The sequence below is a fragment of the Alligator sinensis genome, unplaced genomic scaffold (assembly GCF_000455745.1).
Source record: "Alligator sinensis unplaced genomic scaffold, ASM45574v1 scaffold337_1, whole genome shotgun sequence".
Taxonomy (NCBI): domain Eukaryota; kingdom Metazoa; phylum Chordata; order Crocodylia; family Alligatoridae; genus Alligator; species Alligator sinensis.
Genome location: NW_005841927.1, coordinates 1,880,742 through 1,887,784, shown reverse-complemented (window position 1 = coordinate 1,887,784; position 7,043 = coordinate 1,880,742). Strand labels below are relative to the sequence as shown.

Here is a 7,043-nt window from a genome sequence, read left to right as displayed (position 1 = left end):
AGCTAGAGAGCCATTTTATGACACATTAGCCTGTTCCGGTTTTTTATCCTGAACTCTACATTTCGTCTTACTAGCTTGAAATCCACTCTCCCTGCTTGTCCTCCCTACCCTGGCAAAGCTGAAAGGCTGTGGAAAATCCTGCTCCTTCCCAACGATTCAGTCTGAAATTTCAGAAAGGTCTGTAGCTAGGTATCAGGTAGGGGGTAGGGGTTGGGACTAGTCAGGAAGTCCAGCTTGTTTCTAGTTTCTCCAGACGGGGAAGGATCTAGTCCACCAGCTGGGGACCTATGGATCTACACGAGCAGGTTCTTCAGACAGGGAGGGACAATAAAGTCCTACCTACACTGCACTGTGGGCCCCCTCACGGCTTCCTCTGTCAACAGAGGTTGTCCCCAGAGAGCAAAGAAACTCACAACACTGGGAACTAACCAGCAGAGGGTTTCCAAGCTTCCCCAGCTGGGAAGGAAGAGGATGTGCTCTTTCCTTTCAGGAGCCTTTCCTGATTATGCTCCCAAACACTTCCCTGACCCTGAGTCTTATGCCAGCTGTGGTTGCCTAAAAGGCAGGAAGCCTTATAGATATGAAACTTCCTTCAGGCCTCCTGGTAAAGCTGCTCCAGTCTGCAACTGCAGCTTCTGCTGTTAAAGATCCCCAGGCAGCAGCAGGCACGCTGGGATGTGTGCCCCAAGGCTCACTGCTCTGTCCCAGACCCTTTCAATACCTCATTTTACCTAAGAAGCTGATGCAGAAGGTAGGTTAGAATATATGATCACGCTATGAAAGAAAGAGCAGCAGCAACAGTGAAGGTATTAGGAGAAGCTGCAATTCCAGTTAGGTCTCAGGCTGGAATAGCAACTGGAAAGGGGACTGCCTCTTCTTCTGTCTTTAAGTAGGCTGGCAGCAGCAGAGGCAGTAATTAATCCCCTTGTCTCCTTTGGAACAAAGAGCTTCCTCTCCTCCTAATTGCCAGCCGGTATCAGCTGCTTTCTCTTATTACCTGGCACACAGCGAATGGCGGCTCCTTATTAAGGTCCACAGGATTGAGAGCTGGATATCTGGGCAGGGGTAAGCTCCAGGAGGTCAGATCTGGCCTGCCCAGTGAACCCAGCCCAAACCCTATGCATCTTACTTCCCCTTTTCCCAGCCTGAAGCACTTTGAGGCCTTCTCCTCCCAGCCTGAAACACCTGAAGCCCTCTGATGGAAGAGGCCATGTTATTTGTACTGTTGTAGAAACTAAGAGGTAGGGAAACCTGCAGTATGGGGGCATGCTCTGTGTCTGGGACCTCCAGAAACAGATATAATGCAGTTTCTTTAGTGCTTTAACAGAGCCCAAGGAGGTGTAGAAATGCCCTGAAAGTGCCCTTCAAGGACCAAGGTCCTGTTGTGTTAGACAGTGTACATGCGTATCATAAAAAGTGGCTCCCTGCCCCAAAGTGCCTACAGTTGTACAAAGGACAGATATGATAACTGTGTTTAACTGATCATCAGTACTACTTTATTGCAGCTGTCAGTGCTGAACATCAACATCCGGATGCGAGTAAGCACACAGCCTCCTGGGAAGAACAGCTGCAGTCAGGAATCCTTATCAAAGCAGTGACATCCGTAATTGCTGAGTTAACGAAATCCCTCGCTCTTTGGGGGACAGTTTGCCCTGTAGTCCAGATGCAGTGATACCACCATGCTGCCAGGTATGTCGGTCTTGCAGCTTTGAAAGATCATTCTTTGCAGTACAACGGTAACCCTTCTGTCACTGATAAAAAGATAGTGAAATAATAATGCCTATACTCACTTAACCACTAGGCCTTGAGGGTCAAATGCATTGAGAGAGAGAGATTTCTAGTCCTGTATTGCTTCAAGTATCTCTCTAATCTATTGAGGGATTTATGCTGCCCTTTTTCTGAGGTGCTGTGTCTTAGAGTTAAAGAAATGGCCATAAAATGCTGCATAGGGAAAAGAAAGGAGATTGTTGGCTAACCTAGACTTGTCATGTTTACTATTTAAGAAAGCAGAGCATTTACTCCGGTGATTTCCAACTTGCGAGTTCATTTAAACTGACCTAATCTCAATGAGATTAAATTGACCTAATCTCATTCACTGACACACAGGTGATTTTGTGAATAAGGAACTGAGCTGTTACTCAGGAGATCTAAATTCAATTCCTGGCTCTGCTACAGGCTTTCTTGATGATCTCAGGGAGGTCACTTAAGCCCTGATTCGGGAAAGCATGTGTTTACAGATTTCAGTGCTGTGCTGAACAGGAACGCCTCTTTGAATCAAGGCAGACAAGGTTATTTGGGTAGATGTGATGTCTTTTATTAGACCTATTAAATAGTTGGAAAAATTGTTTTTTGCAAGCCTTCTAGTACAAACACCCTTCTTCAGGCACAGGGAGCATATGTTGTTGCTGTGTGTGCTCTCCTGGGTGGAATGGGAGCCAGTATGCAAAATGCAGGGCTGTGAAAATACAAATGCATAGCAGTGAGGCTCAGAGGCCCTGTGAGACCATAGGTGTGAGACAGGTGGTGGTGGGGATTTGAACTGGTGATGGAATGCAGCTGGTAAAATGCAGACGCTTTGTTTGCTGGGGTTATCAGATGGGAGGGAGATTATAATGTGCCATCAATCCAATGTCTACATTTAGTTCATGATTTTTTGCATCCAGTAGATTTTATGAAGTTAAGGTTGTAGGCTTGTCTACAAAAGGTGTTTTGTAAATTCCCTTGGAGGATTAGAACTGAGACACGAGGGAGAGTGGTTATCTTGAGAAGTGTGGACCCACAGGTCGTTGGGTATTTTTGCCTTTGATAGATTTCCGGTGTGCGTTCGTTCTGGTACACTGCTCTCGTTTGGTTTCTCCTACATGTTTTCCATCAGGACATTTAGTGCACTGGATGAGATGTATAACATTTCTGGAGGTGCAGGTGTAAGATCCGGGAACAGTGGTGGTTCTGTTGTGGGGTGTAGTTATCGTGGCAGTGTTGGTGATGTGCAGGTTTTACATTTCTTGTCCCAGCATGGTCTGGATCCATTCGGTGCACTTTGGACCATAGGAAGTTTGCTTCTGGTGATGAGGTTGGCAAGGTTCAGTGCTTGCTTAAAGGCTAGGATGGGTGGTTCTGGGAAGAACTTTTTAAGAATTAAGTCGTCTTTAGTATGAGTTGCGAATGTTTGAGGATTTTCTGTATGGGTTCCCGGGAAGGGTGGTATGTCATAACTAATGGTGTGCAATTCATGGGGTTTTCTTTCTGTACTGCAGCAACCAGGTGGGTCTTTCAAAAGGTATGATCCATCTCTCTAGAGGAGTATCCTTGTTGGGTGAAAGCCCTTTTAAGATTTGTGAGGCTATAATTGCAGGTATTCTCAGTGCAAATTCAGTGGTATTGGAGGACTTGGCTGTATCTTATAGCTTTCTTGGTAGTTTAGGGTAATTGTTGGGTCTGTGTAGATATGTATGTTGGTCCGTGGTCTTTGAATTGAGGTCTGTCTCTCTGCCTCGGTTCCCCATCTATAAAATGGAGATGATCATTCTTCCTTCTACCCACCCCCCACTTCCTTCCTTCCTGTCTATTTAAACTATAAATTCTGGATCAGGGACTGATTCATTGTGTGAGATACAGTGCCTAGCTAGTGGAGCCCACATCCGAATTAGAGGCGTCGTCATAATGCAAGTAGTAACAAGCCACACATTTATTATTGTTATTACCTGGACTGCATCAAGCTCAGTAGTACCCATAATGGTTCAAACATAGTGTGAGGTCAGTGGGATTATGAATGAGAAGATCTGTATGTAGACAAAAATGAATCTACTTCCACGTTAAGTGTACTCGGAGGAAAAGTAAATAAGGGTTGAAGGAAAGACTATTTGTGAGTAGAAAGATGATCTAGTCCTACGAGTTTTAAAAGGCTAGATTCCAATCCCATTCATACATGCATTGGTGAGATCATACTCTGAAGCTTTCCAGGTGGCCTTGGGCAAACCATTTAACTGCTTTATCTGTCATCTGTGAAGGGAAGACTAATTAAACTCTATTAATAAATTTTGTTTACATGTTACTTTTATACACAATTAACTCTTCTTGCTCCATGGATGCCCAGCTGCTGTAATGTACTCACAGCACCATAAGCAGACGTCTCTCTGAGGCAGACTAGTGCAGGGCAGCCTGGGACTGAGGAACTACAAAGTGCTTCACCAGCAGCTGAAGTTTTGGGCCTGTGAGCCTTTCGTGTTCTTAGTTACAGAGATGCAAAGCCACTGCCTCCTATGGGGCTGCACCTACCAGGATAAGCCCTATTCCTGCACTCTGCCCTTTCAGCTCTTCTTGAAGCTTTGCATTAGAGTAGACCACACATCCGCGATAAATTCAGCGAGCGACGTAGCATTGACTGACACTTGTAATTTCAGACCTGTAATGAATCTGGCTAGCTTATCAAGAACCTGTGACAGAGCTACACTGTTCTGCATCAAGCAGGCATGGGTTAAAGTTTTTTCACTTCAGTGTTAGCTAACATCCTGGAGAGAAAATATATTGGTTCAATGCCATTACTTTAATTGAATTGATCCTCTGCAGATGCTGTTACAAGGAGGCTGATGAAAGATGGCAAGTGAGACTGTATTTCCACATTCTGGTCACATACAATAGAGCGGAGTACAAGTACATTGATGTTAGCCTGCGTATTCCTGTTCTCCCCAAGATCAGCCCCCAGGGTCTCTTAAGAACTCATAGACCATTAAAAGGCAACATCAAACAATGTCTCTTCAATTTAAACTAAGACAGAAACTGGAGCATAGTGTTGGAACTCAGCTGAGAGCTGCTTAGACATTATATAAAGAGTTTGTTAGAGAAGTTGCCAGCCTAACAGCAACTCTTAGATATTTCATGTGGTTCCAGAGACCAAAAAAGGTAGAAAAATAAGAGGAACACTCTTATGAACAGTGTTTGATTGTTGTACCTCCAGTACAAAGTGACCGACTCGACTCTGAGTCAACCTCACATGTTTGATTTGGTTTACACCTAATCAGTGTATGGATAAATAGCAAAGCCTTTCACCGGAAATTCCTAAACTAATTTATTTGGAAAGGCAAGGGGAATGCAATTTTAGTTCTAAGAAACAGTGATTAAATAAAGATATCAATAGATTTCAGATTATTCTTTTTTTGGAGCTAAAAGTGCCTGCTTGTTGATATGCATTGGTGGCTTCTCAGTGTAGTGACATGTTTTACAAGATTTTAAAGACCTTACACTGGTGTTTTGATCCTAGATGCCTTTAGCCAGAGCTGTGAATGACTTGTTTTTTGTGCTGGAGAGAATGTAGGGAAGGTTTGACCATAAATTCTGCCCCACTGGGCACTTTTCCTCCCTCTGCGACACAGGGACACTTGATGAGAGGAGATCCTCAGTGGCTGTTTGTTTTATAGAGGTCTAAATCGTCCCGTCCCCCCCCGGGCCTTCTTAAAGCACCACCTCCCGGTGACTGACCAAGCCAAACACATTTTGAGGGCTAGATTGGTTTTTGCAGCATTTCTTCTGCACAGAGAAGCAACGTGAAAACCATGGCCATGTCAGTATTCCTGCAAATGTGCCCCCTTGCTGTACCTTAACATAGGGACCTAGCACAGCATAGGAGAGCCTGCAGACAATGTGTGCTTTGTCTACCTCTGTGGTCCCAGGCTGGGATGCTGCATCTAAGTGTTTAACCATCAGATGCGGTAATTACTTCCCCAGGGTGGGTCCTGCGTGCCAGGCACCAGAAAAGAACATGGTGTTACATGGAAACAGGAGTGGCAAATCATCGTTTAGACTCTTAAGTTGAAATGACTGCTACTAAAAGTTGCTGATTTTAAATTGTCTAGTAACATTTGTCCCTCTAGATCTGTGGGTTGTGGAACTGCATTTGGTTGCAAAAGCTATGAAAGGAAGTCAATTTTAGTGCATGCTAAATATAACGAGCCATATCCTCAGTGGTGTAAATCAGTATTGATCCATCAGCATTAGCAGCACAGCCTTGTCATTTTACATCATCTGAAAATCTGACTGTGGATCTTCAGCAGCAGTGTGCAGTATTAATTAAGGGTCCAATCTTGATAAAAATTGAATGTCCCCAGCTCTAACTTCAGTTCTGTGCTAGATCAGGCCCCAGGAGCCTACAGGTAATGCTACGATCCAGCACCTGCCCCAGATGAAAATGAGCCATCTAGGGATAGGTGATTGTGAGTGGTAACCAACTGGTATCGATTTGTCACAAACAGAAGTTTCCCCCTGCACTGCCCATAAATCTGATATTCTAACATCCTCTGATTTAATAAGTAAACACTTCTGAAGATGAGGTAATAAAATAATCACAAGCAAGCTCATTGTAGGGTGTTAGGGGATGGATCTAGCCAAAATGCCTTCAGTTTAGCAAATGTGTCTGGGTGGGTTACCAGGTATACTGGAGCTTCTGGGATTTCTCACTGGGAGGGTGATAGTTTAAATTACAAAGAAGAAACCATTGCAGCAGGGTGTGGGGGGACCTGTCTGCAGGGAACAATACTTACTCTGAAACTGCTGCCTTTTTTGGAGAGTTCTCAAGGGATTTCTGCAGCTTGAAGGTGATGTGTTAACCTCAGACCAAGTCTGAAGTTAGCAGTTGAAGAATGCTTCTGTTTTTAAACTGTGAGAGGGTGTGTGAGTCAGTGTTTAGTGCAACAGATTGTGACCCTGACTAGAATACTGCCTTTAACCACACTGTGGCCTTGGCCAAGATGCTCTATCCTGTCTCTTTGCTTTGTTATACCCAGCTTTAAAACAAGTCTAATAATGATTCCCTCATTCACAAGAGTGCAGTGATGCTTGTAAGAATGTAGAAACTGCCAGACCAGATCAGGCTAGCGGTCCAGCTAGTCCAGTACGTATCCTGTCTCCACCAGCAGCTGCTAATAGGTGACCCAAAGGAAGAGCAATAAACCCTTACAATAAATAGTTTTGGAGCAGTCTGGGCATGGAGACAGCTCTTAATTCTACCAGTTACTGACTGGTGTTCTGATGCCTTCCAAACCTTTTTT

General features: G+C 44.3%; 1 protein-coding gene across 1 annotated transcript in view; it reads left to right on the top strand.

The window, feature by feature from the left end:
- Positions 1–1,556: 1,556 nt before the first annotated feature.
- Positions 1,557–7,043, top strand: part of CLIC4 (chloride intracellular channel 4) — a 64,396-nt gene continuing 58,909 nt past the window's right edge. The window contains exon 1 of the mRNA XM_025198617.1: positions 1,557–1,689. The gene's annotated coding sequence lies outside the window, so the exon portion shown is untranslated. The remainder of the gene's footprint in view (positions 1,690–7,043) is intronic.